Raw genomic sequence first — 27211 nt, forward strand, 5'->3', positions numbered from 1 at the left:
GGTAATGAACTAATCATTTGATTCAGGTGTGTTGACCCAGGGTTATACCTAAAACCTGCAGGACACCGGCCCTCGAGGCCTGATGTTGTACACCCCAGGTTTATTTGCACTTCTCCGCTCACTACCTTTCAGGTACTACCATGTTAACGCTGGCTTCAAACCTCATCAATCTTTGACCATATGAAGTGATTGTCTCCCCTCTTACCCTCACAATACTGGCCGATGGCAGCAAAGAGTCCCCCGGCCCAGTCTGACATCTCTTTTCTCCAGAAGCAGCTGAAAGGGGCTTCCAGTGACACTCTCCTGGCGTACTGCGTAGGGCCCAGACTTGAATCGCTCGGAAATGTCTCGTGTGAGTTACGATTGCACCAAAGGGTCTTGTTGTAGTTGACATGCCCAGAAAACATTGAAAGGGGGGTGTTGTGATTAGTTCCACCTGAGCTGAGGCTCCGTATGGCACGATGAAGCTGCAGCGCTCAACCCTCAATGGGGAATTAGCTCAAATGGTAGAGCGCTCGCTTTGCATGTGAGAGGCAGCGGGATCGATACCCGCATTCTCCAGGACACTTTTGGACATCCGCGAGGAGACCCAAAGCCATGCGTGTAGCCAATCCATTGGGTGTGGGTGGAGAACAAATTCAGGGGTGATTTGTCACACAAGGATAGCAGCAAGTGCGAAAGGCAAGCTTTAGAAGATGGTAGTGAGAGCTGCTCTGATGTGTGGCACAGATGGAGTCTGCAGAGTTGAAGATGATAAGCTTTTGCTTGGGAGTGTCCAGGATGGAACAGATGTGAAATGACCACGTGCGAGGGACAGCTGGGGTTGAGCCGTTTGCAGACGACGTTAGGCCAGCAAGGCTGAGGTGATTTGCACATGTGCAGAGGAGGGATATAAGATATACTGGGAAAAGGGTGTTAAATACGGAGCGGCTGGGCAGGAGAATAAGAGAAAGACCAAAGACAACGTTCATAGACGTAGCCAAGTAGGACATGCAGAGGGTTGGTGTGACAGAGGAGAATGCTAGGGGCAGGGTGAGATGGAGGCAGACGATCCACTCTGGCAACCCCCAAGAAGAACAGGCTCAAAGAAGAAGCCAGCATCACTCCAGGCTTCTACCAAAGTGTTACGCAGCCCCTCGTCGGGGATCTGGAGTCAATCTCCCTGCGTCCATACACCAGCGATCAGCTCACACATTATCCCTCGTCAATTCCCAATGCTACTGGCAAAGAGCGGTGTGCGGCAGATGAGGTGGCCGAGAGGTTAAGGCGATGGACTGCTAATCCATTGTGCTGTGCACGCGTGGGTTCGAATCCCATCCTCGTCGAGAGCTCTTTCTGCTTATGTTGATGCATCTTGTCAGTGTAAGATTGGCTGCCAAAGCAGGCATGATGCAATGCTCTTCTTTGGCTCAGTATTCACTTTAGTTCACCATGTGGTCTTGTTGCACAGGTCATGTTAAAGACAATGGTCTGCTAATACAGTAGTAGAAAGACGTTCTGCTTCCAGAATAGCAACATTCCTAATGGCCAACTTGCCCTACACTGAAAACCAAGGGGAGGAGGTCGGTAAGCATATTGATTAGAAGCACCTCCCTCAGTTGGCTTCATTCAATGTGAATTAGCAGTGGCTCTAGTCCACAGTCCCTTGGATGTCCAGTCTCCTCAGTCTGTCTCTAAGGCTGATGGCATTCAGTCACGTTAGCATGACAGTGGATTGTCAGCGAGCCGCCTTAGTCTCTCAGCCACCTCCTGGGCGCTTTGCAGATTTCAGGATTTGTGCCCCTTCCCTATTTTGATCATACAACAAGTATGGACAAAGTGTAGCCTGTAATAAGTAAGACATGTGGCACAGGGGAGTTAGCTCAAATGGTAGAGCGCTCGCTTAGCATGCGAGAGGTAGCGGGATCGACGCCCGCATTCTCCATTTGACACTTTGCTAGTCAGTGTCCCAATTGAATGCATGTGGCTTCCTTTGGCAAATCTTTATTTCACAGGTGTCGAACTCCAGGCCTCGAGGGCCGGTGTCCTGCAGGTTTCAGATGTATTCTTGATCCATCATAGGGGATTCAAATGGCTAAATTACCTCCTCAACATTTCTTGAAGTTCTCCAGAGGCCTGGTAATGAACTAATCATTTGATTCAGGTGTGTTGACCCAGGGTTATACCTAAAACCTGCAGGACACCGGCCCTCGAGGCCTGATGTTGTACACCCCAGGTTTATTTGCACTTCTCCGCTCACTACCTTTCAGGTACTACCATGTTAACGCTGGCTTCAAACCTCATCAATCTTTGACCATATGAAGTGATTGTCTCCCCTCTTACCCTCACAATACTGGCCGATGGCAGCAAAGAGTCCCCCGGCCCAGTCTGACATCTCTTTTCTCCAGAAGCAGCTGAAAGGGGCTTCCAGTGACACTCTCCTGGCGTACTGCGTAGGGCCCAGACTTGAATCGCTCGGAAATGTCTCGTGTGAGTTACGATTGCACCAAAGGGTCTTGTTGTAGTTGACAAGCCCAGAAAACATTGAAAGGGGGGTGTTGTGATTAGTTCCACCTGAGCTGAGGCTCCGTATGGCACGATGAAGCTGCAGCGCTCAACCCTCAATGGGGAATTAGCTCAAATGGTAGAGCGCTCGCTTTGCATGTGAGAGGCAGCGGGATCGATACCCGCATTCTCCAGGACACTTTTGGACATCCGCGAGGAGACCCAAAGCCATGCGTGTAGCCAATCCATTGGGTGTGGGTGGAGAACAAATTCAGGGGTGATTTGTCACACAAGGATAGCAGCAAGTGCGAAAGGCAAGCTTTAGAAGATGGTAGTGAGAGCTGCTCTGATGTGTGGCACAGATGGAGTCTGCAGAGTTGAAGATGATAAGCTTTTGCTTGGGAGTGTCCAGGATGGAACAGATGTGAAATGACCACGTGCGAGGGACAGCTGGGGTTGAGCCGTTTGCAGACGACGTTAGGCCAGCAAGGCTGAGGTGATTTGCACATGTGCAGAGGAGGGATATAAGATATACTGGGAAAAGGGTGTTAAATACGGAGCGGCTGGGCAGGAGAATAAGAGAAAGACCAAAGACAACGTTCATAGACGTAGCCAAGTAGGACATGCAGAGGGTTGGTGTGACAGAGGAGAATGCTAGGGGCAGGGTGAGATGGAGGCAGACGATCCACTCTGGCAACCCCCAAGAAGAACAGGCTCAAAGAAGAAGCCAGCATCACTCCAGGCTTCTACCAAAGTGTTACGCAGCCCCTCGTCGGGGATCTGGAGTCAATCTCCCTGCGTCCATACACCAGCGATCAGCTCACACATTATCCCTCGTCAATTCCCAATGCTACTGGCAAAGAGCGGTGTGCGGCAGATGAGGTGGCCGAGAGGTTAAGGCGATGGACTGCTAATCCATTGTGCTGTGCACGCGTGGGTTCGAATCCCATCCTCGTCGAGAGCTCTTTCTGCTTATGTTGATGCATCTTGTCAGTGTAAGATTGGCTGCCAAAGCAGGCATGATGCAATGCTCTTCTTTGGCTCAGTATTCACTTTAGTTCACCATGTGGTCTTGTTGCACAGGTCATGTTAAAGACAATGGTCTGCTAATACAGTAGTAGAAAGACGTTCTGCTTCCAGAATAGCAACATTCCTAATGGCCAACTTGCCCTACACTGAAAACCAAGGGGAGGAGGTCGGTAAGCATATTGATTAGAAGCACCTCCCTCAGTTGGCTTCATTCAATGTGAATTAGCAGTGGCTCTAGTCCACAGTCCCTTGGATGTCCAGTCTCCTCAGTCTGTCTCTAAGGCTGATGGCATTCAGTCACGTTAGCATGACAGTGGATTGTCAGCGAGCCGCCTTAGTCTCTCAGCCACCTCCTGGGCGCTTTGCAGATTTCAGGATTTGTGCCCCTTCCCTATTTTGATCATACAACAAGTATGGACAAAGTGTAGCCTGTAATAAGTAAGACATGTGGCACAGGGGAGTTAGCTCAAATGGTAGAGCGCTCGCTTAGCATGCGAGAGGTAGCGGGATCGACGCCCGCATTCTCCATTTGACACTTTGCTAGTCAGTGTCCCAATTGAATGCATGTGGCTTCCTTTGGCAAATCTTTATTTCACAGGTGTCGAACTCCAGGCCTCGAGGGCCGGTGTCCTGCAGGTTTCAGATGTATTCTTGATCCATCATAGGGGATTCAAATGGCTAAATTACCTCCTCAACATTTCTTGAAGTTCTCCAGAGGCCTGGTAATGAACTAATCATTTGATTCAGGTGTGTTGACCCAGGGTTATACCTAAAACCTGCAGGACACCGGCCCTCGAGGCCTGATGTTGTACACCCCAGGTTTATTTGCACTTCTCCGCTCACTACCTTTCAGGTACTACCATGTTAACGCTGGCTTCAAACCTCATCAATCTTTGACCATATGAAGTGATTGTCTCCCCTCTTACCCTCACAATACTGGCCGATGGCAGCAAAGAGTCCCCCGGCCCAGTCTGACATCTCTTTTCTCCAGAAGCAGCTGAAAGGGGCTTCCAGTGACACTCTCCTGGCGTACTGCGTAGGGCCCAGACTTGAATCGCTCGGAAATGTCTCGTGTGAGTTACGATTGCACCAAAGGGTCTTGTTGTAGTTGACAAGCCCAGAAAACATTGAAAGGGGGGTGTTGTGATTAGTTCCACCTGAGCTGAGGCTCCGTATGGCACGATGAAGCTGCAGCGCTCAACCCTCAATGGGGAATTAGCTCAAATGGTAGAGCGCTCGCTTTGCATGTGAGAGGCAGCGGGATCGATACCCGCGTTCTCCAGGACACTTTTGGACATCCGCGAGGAGACCCAAAGCCATGCGTGTAGCCAATCCATTGGGTGTGGGTGGAGAACAAATTCAGGGGTGATTTGTCACACAAGGATAGCAGCAAGTGCGAAAGGCAAGCTTTAGAAGATGGTAGTGAGAGCTGCTCTGATGTGTGGCACAGATGGAGTCTGCAGAGTTGAAGATGATAAGCTTTTGCTTGGGAGTGTCCAGGATGGAACAGATGTGAAATGACCACGTGCGAGGGACAGCTGGGGTTGAGCCGTTTGCAGACGACGTTAGGCCAGCAAGGCTGAGGTGATTTGCACATGTGCAGAGGAGGGATATAAGATATACTGGGAAAAGGGTGTTAAATACGGAGCGGCTGGGCAGGAGAATAAGAGAAAGACCAAAGACAACGTTCATAGACGTAGCCAAGTAGGACATGCAGAGGGTTGGTGTGACAGAGGAGAATGCTAGGGGCAGGGTGAGATGGAGGCAGACGATCCACTCTGGCAACCCCCAAGAAGAACAGGCTCAAAGAAGAAGCCAGCATCACTCCAGGCTTCTACCAAAGTGTTACGCAGCCCCTCGTCGGGGATCTGGAGTCAATCTCCCTGCGTCCATACACCAGCGATCAGCTCACACATTATCCCTCGTCAATTCCCAATGCTACTGGCAAAGAGCGGTGTGCGGCAGATGAGGTGGCCGAGAGGTTAAGGCGATGGACTGCTAATCCATTGTGCTGTGCACGCGTGGGTTCGAATCCCATCCTCGTCGAGAGCTCTTTCTGCTTATGTTGATGCATCTTGTCAGTGTAAGATTGGCTGCCAAAGCAGGCATGATGCAATGCTCTTCTTTGGCTCAGTATTCACTTTAGTTCACCATGTGGTCTTGTTGCACAGGTCATGTTAAAGACAATGGTCTGCTAATACAGTAGTAGAAAGACGTTCTGCTTCCAGAATAGCAACATTCCTAATGGCCAACTTGCCCTACACTGAAAACCAAGGGGAGGAGGTCGGTAAGCATATTGATTAGAAGCACCTCCCTCAGTTGGCTTCATTCAATGTGAATTAGCAGTGGCTCTAGTCCACAGTCCCTTGGATGTCCAGTCTCCTCAGTCTGTCTCTAAGGCTGATGGCATTCAGTCACGTTAGCATGACAGTGGATTGTCAGCGAGCCGCCTTAGTCTCTCAGCCACCTCCTGGGCGCTTTGCAGATTTCAGGATTTGTGCCCCTTCCCTATTTTGATCATACAACAAGTATGGACAAAGTGTAGCCTGTAATAAGTAAGACATGTGGTACAGGGGAGTTAGCTCAAATGGTAGAGCGCTCGCTTAGCATGCGAGAGGTAGCGGGATCGACGCCCGCATTCTCCATTTGACACTTTGCTAGTCAGTGTCCCAATTGAATGCATGTGGCTTCCTTTGGCAAATCTTTATTTCACAGGTGTCGAACTCCAGGCCTCGAGGGCCGGTGTCCTGCAGGTTTCAGATGTATTCTTGATCCATCATAGGGGATTCAAATGGCTAAATTACCTCCTCAACATTTCTTGAAGTTCTCCAGAGGCCTGGTAATGAACTAATCATTTGATTCAGGTGTGTTGACCCAGGGTTATACCTAAAACCTGCAGGACACCGGCCCTCGAGGCCTGATGTTGTACACCCCAGGTTTATTTGCACTTCTCCGCTCACTACCTTTCAGGTACTACCATGTTAACGCTGGCTTCAAACCTCATCAATCTTTGACCATATGAAGTGATTGTCTCCCCTCTTACCCTCACAATACTGGCCGATGGCAGCAAAGAGTCCCCCGGCCCAGTCTGACATCTCTTTTCTCCAGAAGCAGCTGAAAGGGGCTTCCAGTGACACTCTCCTGGCGTACTGCGTAGGGCCCAGACTTGAATCGCTCGGAAATGTCTCGTGTGAGTTACGATTGCACCAAAGGGTCTTGTTGTAGTTGACATGCCCAGAAAACATTGAAAGGGGGGTGTTGTGATTAGTTCCACCTGAGCTGAGGCTCCGTATGGCACGATGAAGCTGCAGCGCTCAACCCTCAATGGGGAATTAGCTCAAATGGTAGAGCGCTCGCTTTGCATGTGAGAGGCAGCGGGATCGATACCCGCATTCTCCAGGACACTTTTGGACATCCGCGAGGAGACCCAAAGCCATGCGTGTAGCCAATCCATTGGGTGTGGGTGGAGAACAAATTCAGGGGTGATTTGTCACACAAGGATAGCAGCAAGTGCGAAAGGCAAGCTTTAGAAGATGGTAGTGAGAGCTGCTCTGATGTGTGGCACAGATGGAGTCTGCAGAGTTGAAGATGATAAGCTTTTGCTTGGGAGTGTCCAGGATGGAACAGATGTGAAATGACCACGTGCGAGGGACAGCTGGGGTTGAGCCGTTTGCAGACGACGTTAGGCCAGCAAGGCTGAGGTGATTTGCACATGTGCAGAGGAGGGATATAAGATATACTGGGAAAAGGGTGTTAAATACGGAGCGGCTGGGCAGGAGAATAAGAGAAAGACCAAAGACAACGTTCATAGACGTAGCCAAGTAGGACATGCAGAGGGTTGGTGTGACAGAGGAGAATGCTAGGGGCAGGGTGAGATGGAGGCAGACGATCCACTCTGGCAACCCCCAAGAAGAACAGGCTCAAAGAAGAAGCCAGCATCACTCCAGGCTTCTACCAAAGTGTTACGCAGCCCCTCGTCGGGGATCTGGAGTCAATCTCCCTGCGTCCATACACCAGCGATCAGCTCACACATTATCCCTCGTCAATTCCCAATGCTACTGGCAAAGAGCGGTGTGCGGCAGATGAGGTGGCCGAGAGGTTAAGGCGATGGACTGCTAATCCATTGTGCTGTGCACGCGTGGGTTCGAATCCCATCCTCGTCGAGAGCTCTTTCTGCTTATGTTGATGCATCTTGTCAGTGTAAGATTGGCTGCCAAAGCAGGCATGATGCAATGCTCTTCTTTGGCTCAGTATTCACTTTAGTTCACCATGTGGTCTTGTTGCACAGGTCATGTTAAAGACAATGGTCTGCTAATACAGTAGTAGAAAGACGTTCTGCTTCCAGAATAGCAACATTCCTAATGGCCAACTTGCCCTACACTGAAAACCAAGGGGAGGAGGTCGGTAAGCATATTGATTAGAAGCACCTCCCTCAGTTGGCTTCATTCAATGTGAATTAGCAGTGGCTCTAGTCCACAGTCCCTTGGATGTCCAGTCTCCTCAGTCTGTCTCTAAGGCTGATGGCATTCAGTCACGTTAGCATGACAGTGGATTGTCAGCGAGCCGCCTTAGTCTCTCAGCCACCTCCTGGGCGCTTTGCAGATTTCAGGATTTGTGCCCCTTCCCTATTTTGATCATACAACAAGTATGGACAAAGTGTAGCCTGTAATAAGTAAGACATGTGGCACAGGGGAGTTAGCTCAAATGGTAGAGCGCTCGCTTAGCATGCGAGAGGTAGCGGGATCGACGCCCGCATTCTCCATTTGACACTTTGCTAGTCAGTGTCCCAATTGAATGCATGTGGCTTCCTTTGGCAAATCTTTATTTCACAGGTGTCGAACTCCAGGCCTCGAGGGCCGGTGTCCTGCAGGTTTCAGATGTATTCTTGATCCATCATAGGGGATTCAAATGGCTAAATTACCTCCTCAACATTTCTTGAAGTTCTCCAGAGGCCTGGTAATGAACTAATCATTTGATTCAGGTGTGTTGACCCAGGGTTATACCTAAAACCTGCAGGACACCGGCCCTCGAGGCCTGATGTTGTACACCCCAGGTTTATTTGCACTTCTCCGCTCACTACCTTTCAGGTACTACCATGTTAACGCTGGCTTCAAACCTCATCAATCTTTGACCATATGAAGTGATTGTCTCCCCTCTTACCCTCACAATACTGGCCGATGGCAGCAAAGAGTCCCCCGGCCCAGTCTGACATCTCTTTTCTCCAGAAGCAGCTGAAAGGGGCTTCCAGTGACACTCTCCTGGCGTACTGCGTAGGGCCCAGACTTGAATCGCTCGGAAATGTCTCGTGTGAGTTACGATTGCACCAAAGGGTCTTGTTGTAGTTGACATGCCCAGAAAACATTGAAAGGGGGGTGTTGTGATTAGTTCCACCTGAGCTGAGGCTCCGTATGGCACGATGAAGCTGCAGCGCTCAACCCTCAATGGGGAATTAGCTCAAATGGTAGAGCGCTCGCTTTGCATGTGAGAGGCAGCGGGATCGATACCCGCATTCTCCAGGACACTTTTGGACATCCGCGAGGAGACCCAAAGCCATGCGTGTAGCCAATCCATTGGGTGTGGGTGGAGAACAAATTCAGGGGTGATTTGTCACACAAGGATAGCAGCAAGTGCGAAAGGCAAGCTTTAGAAGATGGTAGTGAGAGCTGCTCTGATGTGTGGCACAGATGGAGTCTGCAGAGTTGAAGATGATAAGCTTTTGCTTGGGAGTGTCCAGGATGGAACAGATGTGAAATGACCACGTGCGAGGGACAGCTGGGGTTGAGCCGTTTGCAGACGACGTTAGGCCAGCAAGGCTGAGGTGATTTGCACATGTGCAGAGGAGGGATATAAGATATACTGGGAAAAGGGTGTTAAATACGGAGCGGCTGGGCAGGAGAATAAGAGAAAGACCAAAGACAACGTTCATAGACGTAGCCAAGTAGGACATGCAGAGGGTTGGTGTGACAGAGGAGAATGCTAGGGGCAGGGTGAGATGGAGGCAGACGATCCACTCTGGCAACCCCCAAGAAGAACAGGCTCAAAGAAGAAGCCAGCATCACTCCAGGCTTCTACCAAAGTGTTACGCAGCCCCTCGTCGGGGATCTGGAGTCAATCTCCCTGCGTCCATACACCAGCGATCAGCTCACACATTATCCCTCGTCAATTCCCAATGCTACTGGCAAAGAGCGGTGTGCGGCAGATGAGGTGGCCGAGAGGTTAAGGCGATGGACTGCTAATCCATTGTGCTGTGCACGCGTGGGTTCGAATCCCATCCTCGTCGAGAGCTCTTTCTGCTTATGTTGATGCATCTTGTCAGTGTAAGATTGGCTGCCAAAGCAGGCATGATGCAATGCTCTTCTTTGGCTCAGTATTCACTTTAGTTCACCATGTGGTCTTGTTGCACAGGTCATGTTAAAGACAATGGTCTGCTAATACAGTAGTAGAAAGACGTTCTGCTTCCAGAATAGCAACATTCCTAATGGCCAACTTGCCCTACACTGAAAACCAAGGGGAGGAGGTCGGTAAGCATATTGATTAGAAGCACCTCCCTCAGTTGGCTTCATTCAATGTGAATTAGCAGTGGCTCTAGTCCACAGTCCCTTGGATGTCCAGTCTCCTCAGTCTGTCTCTAAGGCTGATGGCATTCAGTCACGTTAGCATGACAGTGGATTGTCAGCGAGCCGCCTTAGTGTCTCAGCCACCTCCTGGGCGCTTTGCAGATTTCAGGATTTGTGCCCCTTCCCTATTTTGATCATACAACAAGTATGGACAAAGTGTAGCCTGTAATAAGTAAGACATGTGGCACAGGGGAGTTAGCTCAAATGGTAGAGCGCTCGCTTAGCATGCGAGAGGTAGCGGGATCGACGCCCGCATTCTCCATTTGACACTTTGCTAGTCAGTGTCCCAATTGAATGCATGTGGCTTCCTTTGGCAAATCTTTATTTCACAGGTGTCGAACTCCAGGCCTCGAGGGCCGGTGTCCTGCAGGTTTCAGATGTATTCTTGATCCATCATAGGGGATTCAAATGGCTAAATTACCTCCTCAACATTTCTTGAAGTTCTCCAGAGGCCTGGTAATGAACTAATCATTTGATTCAGGTGTGTTGACCCAGGGTTATACCTAAAACCTGCAGGACACCGGCCCTCGAGGCCTGATGTTGTACACCCCAGGTTTATTTGCACTTCTCCGCTCACTACCTTTCAGGTACTACCATGTTAACGCTGGCTTCAAACCTCATCAATCTTTGACCATATGAAGTGATTGTCTCCCCTCTTACCCTCACAATACTGGCCGATGGCAGCAAAGAGTCCCCCGGCCCAGTCTGACATCTCTTTTCTCCAGAAGCAGCTGAAAGGGGCTTCCAGTGACACTCTCCTGGCGTACTGCGTAGGGCCCAGACTTGAATCGCTCGGAAATGTCTCGTGTGAGTTACGATTGCACCAAAGGGTCTTGTTGTAGTTGACAAGCCCAGAAAACATTGAAAGGGGGGTGTTGTGATTAGTTCCACCTGAGCTGAGGCTCCGTATGGCACGATGAAGCTGCAGCGCTCAACCCTCAATGGGGAATTAGCTCAAATGGTAGAGCGCTCGCTTTGCATGTGAGAGGCAGCGGGATCGATACCCGCGTTCTCCAGGACACTTTTGGACATCCGCGAGGAGACCCAAAGCCATGCGTGTAGCCAATCCATTGGGTGTGGGTGGAGAACAAATTCAGGGGTGATTTGTCACACAAGGATAGCAGCAAGTGCGAAAGGCAAGCTTTAGAAGATGGTAGTGAGAGCTGCTCTGATGTGTGGCACAGATGGAGTCTGCAGAGTTGAAGATGATAAGCTTTTGCTTGGGAGTGTCCAGGATGGAACAGATGTGAAATGACCACGTGCGAGGGACAGCTGGGGTTGAGCCGTTTGCAGACGACGTTAGGCCAGCAAGGCTGAGGTGATTTGCACATGTGCAGAGGAGGGATATAAGATATACTGGGAAAAGGGTGTTAAATACGGAGCGGCTGGGCAGGAGAATAAGAGAAAGACCAAAGACAACGTTCATAGACGTAGCCAAGTAGGACATGCAGAGGGTTGGTGTGACAGAGGAGAATGCTAGGGGCAGGGTGAGATGGAGGCAGACGATCCACTCTGGCAACCCCCAAGAAGAACAGGCTCAAAGAAGAAGCCAGCATCACTCCAGGCTTCTACCAAAGTGTTACGCAGCCCCTCGTCGGGGATCTGGAGTCAATCTCCCTGCGTCCATACACCAGCGATCAGCTCACACATTATCCCTCGTCAATTCCCAATGCTACTGGCAAAGAGCGGTGTGCGGCAGATGAGGTGGCCGAGAGGTTAAGGCGATGGACTGCTAATCCATTGTGCTGTGCACGCGTGGGTTCGAATCCCATCCTCGTCGAGAGCTCTTTCTGCTTATGTTGATGCATCTTGTCAGTGTAAGATTGGCTGCCAAAGCAGGCATGATGCAATGCTCTTCTTTGGCTCAGTATTCACTTTAGTTCACCATGTGGTCTTGTTGCACAGGTCATGTTAAAGACAATGGTCTGCTAATACAGTAGTAGAAAGACGTTCTGCTTCCAGAATAGCAACATTCCTAATGGCCAACTTGCCCTACACTGAAAACCAAGGGGAGGAGGTCGGTAAGCATATTGATTAGAAGCACCTCCCTCAGTTGGCTTCATTCAATGTGAATTAGCAGTGGCTCTAGTCCACAGTCCCTTGGATGTCCAGTCTCCTCAGTCTGTCTCTAAGGCTGATGGCATTCAGTCACGTTAGCATGACAGTGGATTGTCAGCGAGCCGCCTTAGTCTCTCAGCCACCTCCTGGGCGCTTTGCAGATTTCAGGATTTGTGCCCCTTCCCTATTTTGATCATACAACAAGTATGGACAAAGTGTAGCCTGTAATAAGTAAGACATGTGGCACAGGGGAGTTAGCTCAAATGGTAGAGCGCTCGCTTAGCATGCGAGAGGTAGCGGGATCGACGCCCGCATTCTCCATTTGACACTTTGCTAGTCAGTGTCCCAATTGAATGCATGTGGCTTCCTTTGGCAAATCTTTATTTCACAGGTGTCGAACTCCAGGCCTCGAGGGCCGGTGTCCTGCAGGTTTCAGATGTATTCTTGATCCATCATAGGGGATTCAAATGGCTAAATTACCTCCTCAACATTTCTTGAAGTTCTCCAGAGGCCTGGTAATGAACTAATCATTTGATTCAGGTGTGTTGACCCAGGGTTATACCTAAAACCTGCAGGACACCGGCCCTCGAGGCCTGATGTTGTACACCCCAGGTTTATTTGCACTTCTCCGCTCACTACCTTTCAGGTACTACCATGTTAACGCTGGCTTCAAACCTCATCAATCTTTGACCATATGAAGTGATTGTCTCCCCTCTTACCCTCACAATACTGGCCGATGGCAGCAAAGAGTCCCCCGGCCCAGTCTGACATCTCTTTTCTCCAGAAGCAGCTGAAAGGGGCTTCCAGTGACACTCTCCTGGCGTACTGCGTAGGGCCCAGACTTGAATCGCTCGGAAATGTCTCGTGTGAGTTACGATTGCACCAAAGGGTCTTGTTGTAGTTGACATGCCCAGAAAACATTGAAAGGGGGGTGTTGTGATTAGTTCCACCTGAGCTGAGGCTCCGTATGGCACGATGAAGCTGCAGCGCTCAACCCTCAATGGGGAATTAGCTCAAATGGTAGAGCGCTCGCTTTGCATGTGAGAGGCAGCGGGATCGATACCCGCATTCTCCAGGACACTTTTGGACATCCGCGAGGAGACCCAAAGCCATGCGTGTAGCCAATCCATTGGGTGTGGGTGGAGAACAAATTCAGGGGTGATTTGTCACACAAGGATAGCAGCAAGTGCGAAAGGCAAGCTTTAGAAGATGGTAGTGAGAGCTGCTCTGATGTGTGGCACAGATGGAGTCTGCAGAGTTGAAGATGATAAGCTTTTGCTTGGGAGTGTCCAGGATGGAACAGATGTGAAATGACCACGTGCGAGGGACAGCTGGGGTTGAGCCGTTTGCAGACGACGTTAGGCCAGCAAGGCTGAGGTGATTTGCACATGTGCAGAGGAGGGATATAAGATATACTGGGAAAAGGGTGTTAAATACGGAGCGGCTGGGCAGGAGAATAAGAGAAAGACCAAAGACAACGTTCATAGACGTAGCCAAGTAGGACATGCAGAGGGTTGGTGTGACAGAGGAGAATGCTAGGGGCAGGGTGAGATGGAGGCAGACGATCCACTCTGGCAACCCCCAAGAAGAACAGGCTCAAAGAAGAAGCCAGCATCACTCCAGGCTTCTACCAAAGTGTTACGCAGCCCCTCGTCGGGGATCTGGAGTCAATCTCCCTGCGTCCATACACCAGCGATCAGCTCACACATTATCCCTCGTCAATTCCCAATGCTACTGGCAAAGAGCGGTGTGCGGCAGATGAGGTGGCCGAGAGGTTAAGGCGATGGACTGCTAATCCATTGTGCTGTGCACGCGTGGGTTCGAATCCCATCCTCGTCGAGAGCTCTTTCTGCTTATGTTGATGCATCTTGTCAGTGTAAGATTGGCTGCCAAAGCAGGCATGATGCAATGCTCTTCTTTGGCTCAGTATTCACTTTAGTTCACCATGTGGTCTTGTTGCACAGGTCATGTTAAAGACAATGGTCTGCTAATACAGTAGTAGAAAGACGTTCTGCTTCCAGAATAGCAACATTCCTAATGGCCAACTTGCCCTACACTGAAAACCAAGGGGAGGAGGTCGGTAAGCATATTGATTAGAAGCACCTCCCTCAGTTGGCTTCATTCAATGTGAATTAGCAGTGGCTCTAGTCCACAGTCCCTTGGATGTCCAGTCTCCTCAGTCTGTCTCTAAGGCTGATGGCATTCAGTCACGTTAGCATGACAGTGGATTGTCAGCGAGCCGCCTTAGTCTCTCAGCCACCTCCTGGGCGCTTTGCAGATTTCAGGATTTGTGCCCCTTCCCTATTTTGATCATACAACAAGTATGGACAAAGTGTAGCCTGTAATAAGTAAGACATGTGGCACAGGGGAGTTAGCTCAAATGGTAGAGCGCTCGCTTAGCATGCGAGAGGTAGCGGGATCGACGCCCGCATTCTCCATTTGACACTTTGCTAGTCAGTGTCCCAATTGAATGCATGTGGCTTCCTTTGGCAAATCTTTATTTCACAGGTGTCGAACTCCAGGCCTCGAGGGCCGGTGTCCTGCAGGTTTCAGATGTATTCTTGATCCATCATAGGGGATTCAAATGGCTAAATTACCTCCTCAACATTTCTTGAAGTTCTCCAGAGGCCTGGTAATGAACTAATCATTTGATTCAGGTGTGTTGACCCAGGGTTATACCTAAAACCTGCAGGACACCGGCCCTCGAGGCCTGATGTTGTACACCCCAGGTTTATTTGCACTTCTCCGCTCACTACCTTTCAGGTACTACCATGTTAACGCTGGCTTCAAACCTCATCAATCTTTGACCATATGAAGTGATTGTCTCCCCTCTTACCCTCACAATACTGGCCGATGGCAGCAAAGAGTCCCCCGGCCCAGTCTGACATCTCTTTTCTCCAGAAGCAGCTGAAAGGGGCTTCCAGTGACACTCTCCTGGCGTACTGCGTAGGGCCCAGACTTGAATCGCTCGGAAATGTCTCGTGTGAGTTACGATTGCACCAAAGGGTCTTGTTGTAGTTGACATGCCCAGAAAACATTGAAAGGGGGGTGTTGTGATTAGTTCCACCTGAGCTGAGGCTCCGTATGGCACGATGAAGCTGCAGCGCTCAACCCTCAATGGGGAATTAGCTCAAATGGTAGAGCGCTCGCTTTGCATGTGAGAGGCAGCGGGATCGATACCCGCATTCTCCAGGACACTTTTGGACATCCGCGAGGAGACCCAAAGCCATGCGTGTAGCCAATCCATTGGGTGTGGGTGGAGAACAAATTCAGGGGTGATTTGTCACACAAGGATAGCAGCAAGTGCGAAAGGCAAGCTTTAGAAGATGGTAGTGAGAGCTGCTCTGATGTGTGGCACAGATGGAGTCTGCAGAGTTGAAGATGATAAGCTTTTGCTTGGGAGTGTCCAGGATGGAACAGATGTGAAATGACCACGTGCGAGGGACAGCTGGGGTTGAGCCGTTTGCAGACGACGTTAGGCCAGCAAGGCTGAGGTGATTTGCACATGTGCAGAGGAGGGATATAAGATATACTGGGAAAAGGGTGTTAAATACGGAGCGGCTGGGCAGGAGAATAAGAGAAAGACCAAAGACAACGTTCATAGACGTAGCCAAGTAGGACATGCAGAGGGTTGGTGTGACAGAGGAGAATGCTAGGGGCAGGGTGAGATGGAGGCAGACGATCCACTCTGGCAACCCCCAAGAAGAACAGGCTCAAAGAAGAAGCCAGCATCACTCCAGGCTTCTACCAAAGTGTTACGCAGCCCCTCGTCGGGGATCTGGAGTCAATCTCCCTGCGTCCATACACCAGCGATCAGCTCACACATTATCCCTCGTCAATTCCCAATGCTACTGGCAAAGAGCGGTGTGCGGCAGATGAGGTGGCCGAGAGGTTAAGGCGATGGACTGCTAATCCATTGTGCTGTGCACGCGTGGGTTCGAATCCCATCCTCGTCGAGAGCTCTTTCTGCTTATGTTGATGCATCTTGTCAGTGTAAGATTGGCTGCCAAAGCAGGCATGATGCAATGCTCTTCTTTGGCTCAGTATTCACTTTAGTTCACCATGTGGTCTTGTTGCACAGGTCATGTTAAAGACAATGGTCTGCTAATACAGTAGTAGAAAGACGTTCTGCTTCCAGAATAGCAACATTCCTAATGGCCAACTTGCCCTACACTGAAAACCAAGGGGAGGAGGTCGGTAAGCATATTGATTAGAAGCACCTCCCTCAGTTGGCTTCATTCAATGTGAATTAGCAGTGGCTCTAGTCCACAGTCCCTTGGATGTCCAGTCTCCTCAGTCTGTCTCTAAGGCTGATGGCATTCAGTCACGTTAGCATGACAGTGGATTGTCAGCGAGCCGCCTTAGTCTCTCAGCCACCTCCTGGGCGCTTTGCAGATTTCAGGATTTGTGCCCCTTCCCTATTTTGATCATACAACAAGTATGGACAAAGTGTAGCCTGTAATAAGTAAGACATGTGGCACAGGGGAGTTAGCTCAAATGGTAGAGCGCTCGCTTAGCATGCGAGAGGTAGCGGGATCGACGCCCGCATTCTCCATTTGACACTTTGCTAGTCAGTGTCCCAATTGAATGCATGTGGCTTCCTTTGGCAAATCTTTATTTCACAGGTGTCGAACTCCAGGCCTCGAGGGCCGGTGTCCTGCAGGTTTCAGATGTATTCTTGATCCATCATAGGGGATTCAAATGGCTAAATTACCTCCTCAACATTTCTTGAAGTTCTCCAGAGGCCTGGTAATGAACTAATCATTTGATTCAGGTGTGTTGACCCAGGGTTATACCTAAAACCTGCAGGACACCGGCCCTCGAGGCCTGATGTTGTACACCCCAGGTTTATTTGCACTTCTCCGCTCACTACCTTTCAGGTACTACCATGTTAACGCTGGCTTCAAACCTCATCAATCTTTGACCATATGAAGTGATTGTCTCCCCTCTTACCCTCACAATACTGGCCGATGGCAGCAAAGAGTCCCCCGGCCCAGTCTGACATCTCTTTTCTCCAGAAGCAGCTGAAAGGGGCTTCCAGTGACACTCTCCTGGCGTACTGCGTAGGGCCCAGACTTGAATCGCTCGGAAATGTCTCGTGTGAGTTACGATTGCACCAAAGGGTCTTGTTGTAGTTGACATGCCCAGAAAACATTGAAAGGGGGGTGTTGTGATTAGTTCCACCTGAGCTGAGGCTCCGTATGGCACGATGAAGCTGCAGCGCTCAACCCTCAATGGGGAATTAGCTCAAATGGTAGAGCGCTCGCTTTGCATGTGAGAGGCAGCGGGATCGATACCCGCATTCTCCAGGACACTTTTGGACATCCGCGAGGAGACCCAAAGCCATGCGTGTAGCCAATCCATTGGGTGTGGGTGGAGAACAAATTCAGGGGTGATTTGTCACACAAGGATAGCAGCAAGTGCGAAAGGCAAGCTTTAGAAGATGGTAGTGAGAGCTGCTCTGATGTGTGGCACAGATGGAGTCTGCAGAGTTGAAGATGATAAGCTTTTGCTTGGGAGTGTCCAGGATGGAACAGATGTGAAATGACCACGTGCGAGGGACAGCTGGGGTTGAGCCGTTTGCAGACGACGTTAGGCCAGCAAGGCTGAGGTGATTTGCACATGTGCAGAGGAGGGATATAAGATATACTGGGAAAAGGGTGTTAAATACGGAGCGGCTGGGCAGGAGAATAAGAGAAAGACCAAAGACAACGTTCATAGACGTAGCCAAGTAGGACATGCAGAGGGTTGGTGTGACAGAGGAGAATGCTAGGGGCAGGGTGAGATGGAGGCAGACGATCCACTCTGGCAACCCCCAAGAAGAACAGGCTCAAAGAAGAAGCCAGCATCACTCCAGGCTTCTACCAAAGTGTTACGCAGCCCCTCGTCGGGGATCTGGAGTCAATCTCCCTGCGTCCATACACCAGCGATCAGCTCACACATTATCCCTCGTCAATTCCCAATGCTACTGGCAAAGAGCGGTGTGCGGCAGATGAGGTGGCCGAGAGGTTAAGGCGATGGACTGCTAATCCATTGTGCTGTGCACGCGTGGGTTTGAATCCCATCCTCGTCGAGAGCTCTTTCTGCTTATGTTGATGCATCTTGTCAGTGTAAGATTGGCTGCCAAAGCAGGCATGATGCAATGCTCTTCTTTGGCTCAGTATTCACTTTAGTTCACCATGTGGTCTTGTTGCACAGGTCATGTTAAAGACAATGGTCTGCTAATACAGTAGTAGAAAGACGTTCTGCTTCCAGAATAGCAACATTCCTAATGGCCAACTTGCCCTACACTGAAAACCAAGGGGAGGAGGTCGGTAAGCATATTGATTAGAAGCACCTCCCTCAGTTGGCTTCATTCAATGTGAATTAGCAGTGGCTCTAGTCCACAGTCCCTTGGATGTCCAGTCTCCTCAGTCTGTCTCTAAGGCTGATGGCATTCAGTCACGTTAGCATGACAGTGGATTGTCAGCGAGCCGCCTTAGTCTCTCAGCCACCTCCTGGGCGCTTTGCAGATTTCAGGATTTGTGCCCCTTCGCTATTTTGATCATACAACAAGTATGGACAAAGTGTAGCCTGTAATAAGTAAGACATGTGGCACAGGGGAGTTAGCTCAAATGGTAGAGCGCTCGCTTAGCATGCGAGAGGTAGCGGGATCGACGCCCGCATTCTCCATTTGACACTTTGCTAGTCAGTGTCCCAATTGAATGCATGTGGCTTCCTTTGGCAAATCTTTATTTCACAGGTGTCGAACTCCAGGCCTCGAGGGCCGGTGTCCTGCAGGTTTCAGATGTATTCTTGATCCATCATAGGGGATTCAAATGGCTAAATTACCTCCTCAACATTTCTTGAAGTTCTCCAGAGGCCTGGTAATGAACTAATCATTTGATTCAGGTGTGTTGACCCAGGGTTATACCTAAAACCTGCAGGACACCGGCCCTCGAGGCCTGATGTTGTACACCCCAGGTTTATTTGCACTTCTCCGCTCACTACCTTTCAGGTACTACCATGTTAACGCTGGCTTCAAACCTCATCAATCTTTGACCATATGAAGTGATTGTCTCCCCTCTTACCCTCACAATACTGGCCGATGGCAGCAAAGAGTCCCCCGGCCCAGTCTGACATCTCTTTTCTCCAGAAGCAGCTGAAAGGGGCTTCCAGTGACACTCTCCTGGCGTACTGCGTAGGGCCCAGACTTGAATCGCTCGGAAATGTCTCGTGTGAGTTACGATTGCACCAAAGGGTCTTGTTGTAGTTGACATGCCCAGAAAACATTGAAAGGGGGGTGTTGTGATTAGTTCCACCTGAGCTGAGGCTCCGTATGGCACGATGAAGCTGCAGCGCTCAACCCTCAATGGGGAATTAGCTCAAATGGTAGAGCGCTCGCTTTGCATGTGAGAGGCAGCGGGATCGATACCCGCATTCTCCAGGACACTTTTGGACATCCGCGAGGAGACCCAAAGCCATGCGTGTAGCCAATCCATTGGGTGTGGGTGGAGAACAAATTCAGGGGTGATTTGTCACACAAGGATAGCAGCAAGTGCGAAAGGCAAGCTTTAGAAGATGGTAGTGAGAGCTGCTCTGATGTGTGGCACAGATGGAGTCTGCAGAGTTGAAGATGATAAGCTTTTGCTTGGGAGTGTCCAGGATGGAACAGATGTGAAATGACCACGTGCGAGGGACAGCTGGGGTTGAGCCGTTTGCAGACGACGTTAGGCCAGCAAGGCTGAGGTGATTTGCACATGTGCAGAGGAGGGATATAAGATATACTGGGAAAAGGGTGTTAAATACGGAGCGGCTGGGCAGGAGAATAAGAGAAAGACCAAAGACAACGTTCATAGACGTAGCCAAGTAGGACATGCAGAGGGTTGGTGTGACAGAGGAGAATGCTAGGGGCAGGGTGAGATGGAGGCAGACGATCCACTCTGGCAACCCCCAAGAAGAACAGGCTCAAAGAAGAAGCCAGCATCACTCCAGGCTTCTACCAAAGTGTTACGCAGCCCCTCGTCGGGGATCTGGAGTCAATCTCCCTGCGTCCATACACCAGCGATCAGCTCACACATTATCCCTCGTCAATTCCCAATGCTACTGGCAAAGAGCGGTGTGCGGCAGATGAGGTGGCCGAGAGGTTAAGGCGATGGACTGCTAATCCATTGTGCTGTGCACGCGTGGGTTCGAATCCCATCCTCGTCGAGAGCTCTTTCTGCTTATGTTGATGCATCTTGTCAGTGTAAGATTGGCTGCCAAAGCAGGCATGATGCAATGCTCTTCTTTGGCTCAGTATTCACTTTAGTTCACCATGTGGTCTTGTTGCACAGGTCATGTTAAAGACAATGGTCTGCTAATACAGTAGTAGAAAGACGTTCTGCTTCCAGAATAGCAACATTCCTAATGGCCAACTTGCCCTACACTGAAAACCAAGGGGAGGAGGTCGGTAAGCATATTGATTAGAAGCACCTCCCTCAGTTGGCTTCATTCAATGTGAATTAGCAGTGGCTCTAGTCCACAGTCCCTTGGATGTCCAGTCTCCTCAGTCTGTCTCTAAGGCTGATGGCATTCAGTCACGTTAGCATGACAGTGGATTGTCAGCGAGCCGCCTTAGTCTCTCAGCCACCTCCTGGGCGCTTTGCAGATTTCAGGATTTGTGCCCCTTCCCTATTTTGATCATACAACAAGTATGGACAAAGTGTAGCCTGTAATAAGTAAGACATGTGGCACAGGGGAGTTAGCTCAAATGGTAGAGCGCTCGCTTAGCATGCGAGAGGTAGCGGGATCGACGCCCGCATTCTCCATTTGACACTTTGCTAGTCAGTGTCCCAATTGAATGCATGTGGCTTCCTTTGGCAAATCTTTATTTCACAGGTGTCGAACTCCAGGCCTCGAGGGCCGGTGTCCTGCAGGTTTCAGATGTATTCTTGATCCATCATAGGGGATTCAAATGGCTAAATTACCTCCTCAACATTTCTTGAAGTTCTCCAGAGGCCTGGTAATGAACTAATCATTTGATTCAGGTGTGTTGACCCAGGGTTATACCTAAAACCTGCAGGACACCGGCCCTCGAGGCCTGATGTTGTACACCCCAGGTTTATTTGCACTTCTCCGCTCACTACCTTTCAGGTACTACCATGTTAACGCTGGCTTCAAACCTCATCAATCTTTGACCATATGAAGTGATTGTCTCCCCTCTTACCCTCACAATACTGGCCGATGGCAGCAAAGAGTCCCCCGGCCCAGTCTGACATCTCTTTTCTCCAGAAGCAGCTGAAAGGGGCTTCCAGTGACACTCTCCTGGCGTACTGCGTAGGGCCCAGACTTGAATCGCTCGGAAATGTCTCGTGTGAGTTACGATTGCACCAAAGGGTCTTGTTGTAGTTGACAAGCCCAGAAAACATTGAAAGGGGGGTGTTGTGATTAGTTCCACCTGAGCTGAGGCTCCGTATGGCACGATGAAGCTGCAGCGCTCAACCCTCAATGGGGAATTAGCTCAAATGGTAGAGCGCTCGCTTTGCATGTGAGAGGCAGCGGGATCGATACCCGCATTCTCCAGGACACTTTTGGACATCCGCGAGGAGACCCAAAGCCATGCGTGTAGCCAATCCATTGGGTGTGGGTGGAGAACAAATTCAGGGGTGATTTGTCACACAAGGATAGCAGCAAGTGCGAAAGGCAAGCTTTAGAAGATGGTAGTGAGAGCTGCTCTGATGTGTGGCACAGATGGAGTCTGCAGAGTTGAAGATGATAAGCTTTTGCTTGGGAGTGTCCAGGATGGAACAGATGTGAAATGACCACGTGCGAGGGACAGCTGGGGTTGAGCCGTTTGCAGACGACGTTAGGCCAGCAAGGCTGAGGTGATTTGCACATGTGCAGAGGAGGGATATAAGATATACTGGGAAAAGGGTGTTAAATACGGAGCGGCTGGGCAGGAGAATAAGAGAAAGACCAAAGACAACGTTCATAGACGTAGCCAAGTAGGACATGCAGAGGGTTGGTGTGACAGAGGAGAATGCTAGGGGCAGGGTGAGATGGAGGCAGACGATCCACTCTGGCAACCCCCAAGAAGAACAGGCTCAAAGAAGAAGCCAGCATCACTCCAGGCTTCTACCAAAGTGTTACGCAGCCCCTCGTCGGGGATCTGGAGTCAATCTCCCTGCGTCCATACACCAGCGATCAGCTCACACATTATCCCTCGTCAATTCCCAATGCTACTGGCAAAGAGCGGTGTGCGGCAGATGAGGTGGCCGAGAGGTTAAGGCGATGGACTGCTAATCCATTGTGCTGTGCACGCGTGGGTTCGAATCCCATCCTCGTCGAGAGCTCTTTCTGCTTATGTTGATGCATCTTGTCAGTGTAAGATTGGCTGCCAAAGCAGGCATGATGCAATGCTCTTCTTTGGCTCAGTATTCACTTTAGTTCACCATGTGGTCTTGTTGCACAGGTCATGTTAAAGACAATGGTCTGCTAATACAGTAGTAGAAAGACGTTCTGCTTCCAGAATAGCAACATTCCTAATGGCCAACTTGCCCTACACTGAAAACCAAGGGGAGGAGGTCGGTAAGCATATTGATTAGAAGCACCTCCCTCAGTTGGCTTCATTCAATGTGAATTAGCAGTGGCTCTAGTCCACAGTCCCTTGGATGTCCAGTCTCCTCAGTCTGTCTCTAAGGCTGATGGCATTCAGTCACGTTAGCATGACAGTGGATTGTCAGCGAGCCGCCTTAGTCTCTCAGCCACCTCCTGGGCGCTTTGCAGATTTCAGGATTTGTGCCCCTTCCCTATTTTGATCATACAACAAGTATGGACAAAGTGTAGCCTGTAATAAGTAAGACATGTGGCACAGGGGAGTTAGCTCAAATGGTAGAGCGCTCGCTTAGCATGCGAGAGGTAGCGGGATCGACGCCCGCATTCTCCATTTGACACTTTGCTAGTCAGTGTCCCAATTGAATGCATGTGGCTTCCTTTGGCAAATCTTTATTTCACAGGTGTCGAACTCCAGGCCTCGAGGGCCGGTGTCCTGCAGGTTTCAGATGTATTCTTGATCCATCATAGGGGATTCAAATGGCTAAATTACCTCCTCAACATTTCTTGAAGTTCTCCAGAGGCCTGGTAATGAACTAATCATTTGATTCAGGTGTGTTGACCCAGGGTTATACCTAAAACCTGCAGGACACCGGCCCTCGAGGCCTGATGTTGTACACCCCAGGTTTATTTGCACTTCTCCGCTCACTACCTTTCAGGTACTACCATGTTAACGCTGGCTTCAAACCTCATCAATCTTTGACCATATGAAGTGATTGTCTCCCCTCTTACCCTCACAATACTGGCCGATGGCAGCAAAGAGTCCCCCGGCCCAGTCTGACATCTCTTTTCTCCAGAAGCAGCTGAAAGGGGCTTCCAGTGACACTCTCCTGGCGTACTGCGTAGGGCCCAGACTTGAATCGCTCGGAAATGTCTCGTGTGAGTTACGATTGCACCAAAGGGTCTTGTTGTAGTTGACAAGCCCAGAAAACATTGAAAGGGGGGTGTTGTGATTAGTTCCACCTGAGCTGAGGCTCCGTATGGCACGATGAAGCTGCAGCGCTCAACCCTCAATGGGGAATTAGCTCAAATGGTAGAGCGCTCGCTTTGCATGTGAGAGGCAGCGGGATCGATACCCGCGTTCTCCAGGACACTTTTGGACATCCGCGAGGAGACCCAAAGCCATGCGTGTAGCCAATCCATTGGGTGTGGGTGGAGAACAAATTCAGGGGTGATTTGTCACACAAGGATAGCAGCAAGTGCGAAAGGCAAGCTTTAGAAGATGGTAGTGAGAGCTGCTCTGATGTGTGGCACAGATGGAGTCTGCAGAGTTGAAGATGATAAGCTTTTGCTTGGGAGTGTCCAGGATGGAACAGATGTGAAATGACCACGTGCGAGGGACAGCTGGGGTTGAGCCGTTTGCAGACGACGTTAGGCCAGCAAGGCTGAGGTGATTTGCACATGTGCAGAGGAGGGATATAAGATATACTGGGAAAAGGGTGTTAAATACGGAGCGGCTGGGCAGGAGAATAAGAGAAAGACCAAAGACAACGTTCATAGACGTAGCCAAGTAGGACATGCAGAGGGTTGGTGTGACAGAGGAGAATGCTAGGGGCAGGGTGAGATGGAGGCAGACGATCCACTCTGGCAACCCCCAAGAAGAACAGGCTCAAAGAAGAAGCCAGCATCACTCCAGGCTTCTACCAAAGTGTTACGCAGCCCCTCGTCGGGGATCTGGAGTCAATCTCCCTGCGTCCATACACCAGCGATCAGCTCACACATTATCCCTCGTCAATTCCCAATGCTACTGGCAAAGAGCGGTGTGCGGCAGATGAGGTGGCCGAGAGGTTAAGGCGATGGACTGCTAATCCATTGTGCTGTGCACGCGTGGGTTCGAATCCCATCCTCGTCGAGAGCTCTTTCTGCTTATGTTGATGCATCTTGTCAGTGTAAGATTGGCTGCCAAAGCAGGCATGATGCAATGCTCTTCTTTGGCTCAGTATTCACTTTAGTTCACCATGTGGTCTTGTTGCACAGGTCATGTTAAAGACAATGGTCTGCTAATACAGTAGTAGAAAGACGTTCTGCTTCCAGAATAGCAACATTCCTAATGGCCAACTTGCCCTACACTGAAAACCAAGGGGAGGAGGTCGGTAAGCATATTGATTAGAAGCACCTCCCTCAGTTGGCTTCATTCAATGTGAATTAGCAGTGGCTCTAGTCCACAGTCCCTTGGATGTCCAGTCTCCTCAGTCTGTCTCTAAGGCTGATGGCATTCAGTCACGTTAGCATGACAGTGGATTGTCAGCGAGCCGCCTTAGTCTCTCAGCCACCTCCTGGGCGCTTTGCAGATTTCAGGATTTGTGCCCCTTCCCTATTTTGATCATACAACAAGTATGGACAAAGTGTAGCCTGTAATAAGTAAGACATGTGGCACAGGGGAGTTAGCTCAAATGGTAGAGCGCTCGCTTAGCATGCGAGAGGTAGCGGGATCGACGCCCGCATTCTCCATTTGACACTTTGCTAGTCAGTGTCCCAATTGAATGCATGTGGCTTCCTTTGGCAAATCTTTATTTCACAGGTGTCGAACTCCAGGCCTCGAGGGCCGGTGTCCTGCAGGTTTCAGATGTATTCTTGATCCATCATAGGGGATTCAAATGGCTAAATTACCTCCTCAACATTTCTTGAAGTTCTCCAGAGGCCTGGTAATGAACTAATCATTTGATTCAGGTGTGTTGACCCAGGGTTATACCTAAAACCTGCAGGACACCGGCCCTCGAGGCCTGATGTTGTACACCCCAGGTTTATTTGCACTTCTCCGCTCACTACCTTTCAGGTACTACCATGTTAACGCTGGCTTCAAACCTCATCAATCTTTGACCATATGAAGTGATTGTCTCCCCTCTTACCCTCACAATACTGGCCGATGGCAGCAAAGAGTCCCCCGGCCCAGTCTGACATCTCTTTTCTCCAGAAGCAGCTGAAAGGGGCTTCCAGTGACACTCTCCTGGCGTACTGCGTAGGGCCCAGACTTGAATCGCTCGGAAATGTCTCGTGTGAGTTACGATTGCACCAAAGGGTCTTGTTGTAGTTGACAAGCCCAGAAAACATTGAAAGGGGGGTGTTGTGATTAGTTCCACCTGAGCTGAGGCTCCGTATGGCACGATGAAGCTGCAGCGCTCAACCCTCAATGGGGAATTAGCTCAAATGGTAGAGCGCTCGCTTTGCATGTGAGAGGCAGCGGGATCGATACCCGCGTTCTCCAGGACACTTTTGGACATCCGCGAGGAGACCCAAAGCCATGCGTGTAGCCAATCCATTGGGTGTGGGTGGAGAACAAATTCAGGGGTGATTTGTCACACAAGGATAGCAGCAAGTGCGAAAGGCAAGCTTTAGAAGATGGTAGTGAGAGCTGCTCTGATGTGTGGCACAGATGGAGTCTGCAGAGTTGAAGATGATAAGCTTTTGCTTGGGAGTGTCCAGGATGGAACAGATGTGAAATGACCACGTGCGAGGGACAGCTGGGGTTGAGCCGTTTGCAGACGACGTTAGGCCAGCAAGGCTGAGGTGATTTGCACATGTGCAGAGGAGGGATATAAGATATACTGGGAAAAGGGTGTTAAATACGGAGCGGCTGGGCAGGAGAATAAGAGAAAGACCAAAGACAACGTTCATAGACGTAGCCAAGTAGGACATGCAGAGGGTTGGTGTGACAGAGGAGAATGCTAGGGGCAGGGTGAGATGGAGGCAGACGATCCACTCTGGCAACCCCCAAGAAGAACAGGCTCAAAGAAGAAGCCAGCATCACTCCAGGCTTCTACCAAAGTGTTACGCAGCCCCTCGTCGGGGATCTGGAGTCAATCTCCCTGCGTCCATACACCAGCGATCAGCTCACACATTATCCCTCGTCAATTCCCAATGCTACTGGCAAAGAGCGGTGTGCGGCAGATGAGGTGGCCGAGAGGTTAAGGCGATGGACTGCTAATCCATTGTGCTGTGCACGCGTGGGTTCGAATCCCATCCTCGTCGAGAGCTCTTTCTGCTTATGTTGATGCATCTTGTCAGTGTAAGATTGGCTGCCAAAGCAGGCATGATGCAATGCTCTTCTTTGGCTCAGTATTCACTTTAGTTCACCATGTGGTCTTGTTGCACAGGTCATGTTAAAGACAATGGTCTGCTAATACAGTAGTAGAAAGACGTTCTGCTTCCAGAATAGCAACATTCCTAATGGCCCACTTGCCCTACACTGAAAACCAAGGGGAGGAGGTCGGTAAGCATATTGATTAGAAGCACCTCCCTCAGTTGGCTTCATTCAATGTGAATTAGCAGTGGCTCTAGTCCACAGTCCCTTGGATGTCCAGTCTCCTCAGTCTGTCTCTAAGGCTGATGGCATTCAGTCACGTTAGCATGACAGTGGATTGTCAGCGAGCCGCCTTAGTCTCTCAGCCACCTCCTGGGCGCTTTGCAGATTTCAGGATTTGTGCCCCTTCCCTATTTTGATCATACAACAA

At 50.2% G+C, this 27211-nt stretch overlaps 34 non-coding genes across 34 annotated transcripts; all 34 read left to right on the forward strand.

The window, feature by feature from the left end:
* The first annotated feature begins 488 nt into the window (after positions 1-488).
* On the forward strand, positions 489-561 carry trnaa-ugc (transfer RNA alanine (anticodon UGC)). Its single transcript has one exon. It is a non-coding gene; the product is annotated as a tRNA-Ala (tRNA).
* Positions 562-1243: 682 nt separating this feature from the next.
* On the forward strand, positions 1244-1325 carry trnas-gcu (transfer RNA serine (anticodon GCU)). The gene has a single exon. It is a non-coding gene; the product is annotated as a tRNA-Ser (tRNA).
* A 526-nt stretch (positions 1326-1851) lies between these two features.
* Positions 1852-1924, forward strand: trnaa-agc (transfer RNA alanine (anticodon AGC)). The gene has a single exon. It is a non-coding gene; the product is annotated as a tRNA-Ala (tRNA).
* Positions 1925-2605: 681 nt separating this feature from the next.
* On the forward strand, positions 2606-2678 carry trnaa-ugc (transfer RNA alanine (anticodon UGC)). Its single transcript has one exon. It is a non-coding gene; the product is annotated as a tRNA-Ala (tRNA).
* Positions 2679-3360: 682 nt separating this feature from the next.
* Positions 3361-3442, forward strand: trnas-gcu (transfer RNA serine (anticodon GCU)). Its single transcript has one exon. It is a non-coding gene; the product is annotated as a tRNA-Ser (tRNA).
* A 526-nt stretch (positions 3443-3968) lies between these two features.
* On the forward strand, positions 3969-4041 carry trnaa-agc (transfer RNA alanine (anticodon AGC)). Its single transcript has one exon. It is a non-coding gene; the product is annotated as a tRNA-Ala (tRNA).
* Positions 4042-5477: 1436 nt separating this feature from the next.
* On the forward strand, positions 5478-5559 carry trnas-gcu (transfer RNA serine (anticodon GCU)). The gene has a single exon. It is a non-coding gene; the product is annotated as a tRNA-Ser (tRNA).
* A 526-nt stretch (positions 5560-6085) lies between these two features.
* Positions 6086-6158, forward strand: trnaa-agc (transfer RNA alanine (anticodon AGC)). The gene has a single exon. It is a non-coding gene; the product is annotated as a tRNA-Ala (tRNA).
* Positions 6159-6839: 681 nt separating this feature from the next.
* On the forward strand, positions 6840-6912 carry trnaa-ugc (transfer RNA alanine (anticodon UGC)). The gene has a single exon. It is a non-coding gene; the product is annotated as a tRNA-Ala (tRNA).
* A 682-nt stretch (positions 6913-7594) lies between these two features.
* Positions 7595-7676, forward strand: trnas-gcu (transfer RNA serine (anticodon GCU)). The gene has a single exon. It is a non-coding gene; the product is annotated as a tRNA-Ser (tRNA).
* Positions 7677-8202: 526 nt separating this feature from the next.
* On the forward strand, positions 8203-8275 carry trnaa-agc (transfer RNA alanine (anticodon AGC)). Its single transcript has one exon. It is a non-coding gene; the product is annotated as a tRNA-Ala (tRNA).
* A 681-nt stretch (positions 8276-8956) lies between these two features.
* Positions 8957-9029, forward strand: trnaa-ugc (transfer RNA alanine (anticodon UGC)). The gene has a single exon. It is a non-coding gene; the product is annotated as a tRNA-Ala (tRNA).
* Positions 9030-9711: 682 nt separating this feature from the next.
* On the forward strand, positions 9712-9793 carry trnas-gcu (transfer RNA serine (anticodon GCU)). The gene has a single exon. It is a non-coding gene; the product is annotated as a tRNA-Ser (tRNA).
* Positions 9794-10319: 526 nt separating this feature from the next.
* On the forward strand, positions 10320-10392 carry trnaa-agc (transfer RNA alanine (anticodon AGC)). The gene has a single exon. It is a non-coding gene; the product is annotated as a tRNA-Ala (tRNA).
* Positions 10393-11828: 1436 nt separating this feature from the next.
* On the forward strand, positions 11829-11910 carry trnas-gcu (transfer RNA serine (anticodon GCU)). Its single transcript has one exon. It is a non-coding gene; the product is annotated as a tRNA-Ser (tRNA).
* A 526-nt stretch (positions 11911-12436) lies between these two features.
* On the forward strand, positions 12437-12509 carry trnaa-agc (transfer RNA alanine (anticodon AGC)). The gene has a single exon. It is a non-coding gene; the product is annotated as a tRNA-Ala (tRNA).
* Positions 12510-13190: 681 nt separating this feature from the next.
* Positions 13191-13263, forward strand: trnaa-ugc (transfer RNA alanine (anticodon UGC)). Its single transcript has one exon. It is a non-coding gene; the product is annotated as a tRNA-Ala (tRNA).
* Positions 13264-13945: 682 nt separating this feature from the next.
* On the forward strand, positions 13946-14027 carry trnas-gcu (transfer RNA serine (anticodon GCU)). Its single transcript has one exon. It is a non-coding gene; the product is annotated as a tRNA-Ser (tRNA).
* A 526-nt stretch (positions 14028-14553) lies between these two features.
* On the forward strand, positions 14554-14626 carry trnaa-agc (transfer RNA alanine (anticodon AGC)). Its single transcript has one exon. It is a non-coding gene; the product is annotated as a tRNA-Ala (tRNA).
* A 681-nt stretch (positions 14627-15307) lies between these two features.
* On the forward strand, positions 15308-15380 carry trnaa-ugc (transfer RNA alanine (anticodon UGC)). The gene has a single exon. It is a non-coding gene; the product is annotated as a tRNA-Ala (tRNA).
* Positions 15381-16062: 682 nt separating this feature from the next.
* trnas-gcu (transfer RNA serine (anticodon GCU)) lies at positions 16063-16144 on the forward strand. Its single transcript has one exon. It is a non-coding gene; the product is annotated as a tRNA-Ser (tRNA).
* A 526-nt stretch (positions 16145-16670) lies between these two features.
* Positions 16671-16743, forward strand: trnaa-agc (transfer RNA alanine (anticodon AGC)). Its single transcript has one exon. It is a non-coding gene; the product is annotated as a tRNA-Ala (tRNA).
* A 681-nt stretch (positions 16744-17424) lies between these two features.
* trnaa-ugc (transfer RNA alanine (anticodon UGC)) lies at positions 17425-17497 on the forward strand. Its single transcript has one exon. It is a non-coding gene; the product is annotated as a tRNA-Ala (tRNA).
* A 682-nt stretch (positions 17498-18179) lies between these two features.
* trnas-gcu (transfer RNA serine (anticodon GCU)) lies at positions 18180-18261 on the forward strand. The gene has a single exon. It is a non-coding gene; the product is annotated as a tRNA-Ser (tRNA).
* A 526-nt stretch (positions 18262-18787) lies between these two features.
* On the forward strand, positions 18788-18860 carry trnaa-agc (transfer RNA alanine (anticodon AGC)). Its single transcript has one exon. It is a non-coding gene; the product is annotated as a tRNA-Ala (tRNA).
* Positions 18861-19541: 681 nt separating this feature from the next.
* trnaa-ugc (transfer RNA alanine (anticodon UGC)) lies at positions 19542-19614 on the forward strand. Its single transcript has one exon. It is a non-coding gene; the product is annotated as a tRNA-Ala (tRNA).
* Positions 19615-20296: 682 nt separating this feature from the next.
* On the forward strand, positions 20297-20378 carry trnas-gcu (transfer RNA serine (anticodon GCU)). Its single transcript has one exon. It is a non-coding gene; the product is annotated as a tRNA-Ser (tRNA).
* Positions 20379-20904: 526 nt separating this feature from the next.
* trnaa-agc (transfer RNA alanine (anticodon AGC)) lies at positions 20905-20977 on the forward strand. The gene has a single exon. It is a non-coding gene; the product is annotated as a tRNA-Ala (tRNA).
* A 681-nt stretch (positions 20978-21658) lies between these two features.
* trnaa-ugc (transfer RNA alanine (anticodon UGC)) lies at positions 21659-21731 on the forward strand. The gene has a single exon. It is a non-coding gene; the product is annotated as a tRNA-Ala (tRNA).
* Positions 21732-22413: 682 nt separating this feature from the next.
* trnas-gcu (transfer RNA serine (anticodon GCU)) lies at positions 22414-22495 on the forward strand. Its single transcript has one exon. It is a non-coding gene; the product is annotated as a tRNA-Ser (tRNA).
* A 526-nt stretch (positions 22496-23021) lies between these two features.
* trnaa-agc (transfer RNA alanine (anticodon AGC)) lies at positions 23022-23094 on the forward strand. Its single transcript has one exon. It is a non-coding gene; the product is annotated as a tRNA-Ala (tRNA).
* A 1436-nt stretch (positions 23095-24530) lies between these two features.
* Positions 24531-24612, forward strand: trnas-gcu (transfer RNA serine (anticodon GCU)). The gene has a single exon. It is a non-coding gene; the product is annotated as a tRNA-Ser (tRNA).
* A 526-nt stretch (positions 24613-25138) lies between these two features.
* Positions 25139-25211, forward strand: trnaa-agc (transfer RNA alanine (anticodon AGC)). Its single transcript has one exon. It is a non-coding gene; the product is annotated as a tRNA-Ala (tRNA).
* Positions 25212-26647: 1436 nt separating this feature from the next.
* trnas-gcu (transfer RNA serine (anticodon GCU)) lies at positions 26648-26729 on the forward strand. Its single transcript has one exon. It is a non-coding gene; the product is annotated as a tRNA-Ser (tRNA).
* Positions 26730-27211: the final 482 nt, after the last annotated feature.

Source organism: Rhamphochromis longiceps, linkage group LG12 (assembly GCF_057381845.1).
Source record: "Rhamphochromis longiceps isolate RC_006_pf linkage group LG12, R_longiceps_female_GT1.1, whole genome shotgun sequence".
NCBI lineage: Eukaryota > Metazoa > Chordata > Actinopteri > Cichliformes > Cichlidae > Rhamphochromis > Rhamphochromis longiceps.